Below are 2,133 nucleotides of genomic sequence, written 5' to 3'. Positions count from 1 at the left end.
ACTTAAATCATAGAATTGTATGTTTAATTGTGCACAGTATTGATGAAGGAAGAAAATGTATTTCTATTATTCACTTTTGCATGCTCTGCTGCTGAACCCCTCTGGGTTGTTTCGTTTGCCCTTTTGTACAATAGTTTGGGCAGTTAGTTAACTGCCTGGTAGTTATGCTCTTTCAGTTTGTACAGTTGCTCAGGCACACGTTTCCTTTACTATTTGTTTGTTTACATACTTATTGACACTATTCTATCTTTAACACTGCTAACTAAAACCTGTTACAATAATTAAGACAAAATAAACATAAATTAAGACAACAGAGTTTGATGCTGTAATTGACCCTGAAAGAAATTAAAAAAAAACACAATAACTCTGACAGGCTTGCTGTCCAGTTTAATGAAATATCCATCATCCCCAATCTTCTTCCGAAACTGTGTTCACCCTCTCTCGGTCTTCTCCCTGTCGACCAGATGCTCCTGCATCATCTTCTAAAAGCAAACATATGAAAAAGTTTTGAAATAATTGAAGAATATACCAAACTTCCTCACATGATTGCCTCTGCTCTAAATCATAAACTTTCAGTAACCATAAAATTGAGTGTTACCTTTTATCGTTGCCTGTGTCTAGGCTTCAATGAATACTTAAAAGAAATCAATTGCGTCTTCTAAAAAAACATATAAAAAAGTTTTGAGATAATATAAGTATAGACAAAGCTTCCTTTCCTCCTTTGTTAAAAAAGGAAAAATTGAAAAAATAAGATTTTTACTAAACAATAATAAAATGTTTAAAAACACATTACAAATTAGTCAGCCAATCACTTTCTGTGTGAACCATCCGTGAGAACATGTGCCAACCAACCGTGAGAACATGATTGCTTTTTTCTATGAACCTTAAACTCTATAAAAAGCCATCATCGTCATAAATAATTATTGACTCCATTAGAATCTACAATCTAAGATGAATTATTAGACCCCATAGACCCCATATAATCATTACACTTAAATTTAGTTATAAAAATCATGAAGAACCATTTGAAATGAAACTGCGAAGAAAATTGAAACGGCGCAGAAAATATTTCAAGTGAAAAGAGGAAATAAGGGTATAGACCATATGTGTTACTATAGATGAAACAAGCCTGTAGGGCAGATGGAATACCTGCCTACTCTGGCATACAGGATATGTGTTAAAAGGGGAAATAAGTGCGAAAATCGGAAAAATGACCAAAAAAACCAAAAAACCATTTCATTAAACCTGCACTCAGATTTGGAATTCAAACTCGTGGGCATCACACATAAACTCCAAATCAAAGTTGTATGTATAAGGATTGCTCACACATGTGGGCATCTCACGTTAAAATAGAACATAGACAACTGTGTGTACTTTGTGATGAATATATAGTAAGTTCCAAATCAAAGTTGTATATTATTAATTAAGGATCTAGATTTCATGTTTAGCAATATATGGGTACAAATTAAACCTAAACTCAGATTTGGAATTCAGACTTGTGCGATGAATTCAGACATGTGGGCATCCCACATAAGTTCCAAATCAAAATTGTATATAATCAAATTTGTATGTATAAGGATCACTCAAACATGTGGGCAACTCACGTTAAAATAGAACATAGACAACAGTTTGTACTTTGTGATGAATATATATAGTAAGTTCCAAATCAAAGTTGTATATATAAGGATAGCTCCAACTTGTGGGCATCTCACATTAAAATAGAACATAGACAACGGTATGTACTTTGTGATGAATATATAATTTGTAATTAGCTAACCCATATCATCTCCATATTAATCCACAAAATAGCATACATCTGAAGTAATTTGAATGTAATGTATATCCAATCCAATGTTGAGTGGATTTACTTGGAAGTGAAAATCACCTTGGCCATCTTTGCAAACCTTGGAAACCTTTGTATTCATTGAATTTTCACCCCAGATTTGCTTGTCAAATTCTACAAAATTCGGTGTAGAGGCGAAAAAAATAGAAAACGTTGCAGGTTCCTACTATTGTTGAGAACAATTAAATCAAATTTGCCAATCATACTTCTGTAGTCATTTTATGCTTCAATATCTAATGAAGCAACAATGACACAATCAGAAAAACACTCGTAAAATATATACTAATAAG

The sequence above is a fragment of the Pinus tabuliformis genome, chromosome 3_2 (assembly GCF_031772625.1).
Source record: "Pinus tabuliformis cultivar Carrire ecotype Pingquan chromosome 3_2, CPIR1, whole genome shotgun sequence".
Lineage (NCBI taxonomy): Eukaryota > Viridiplantae > Streptophyta > Pinopsida > Pinales > Pinaceae > Pinus > Pinus tabuliformis.
Note: the sequence above shows the minus strand (reverse complement) of the source record.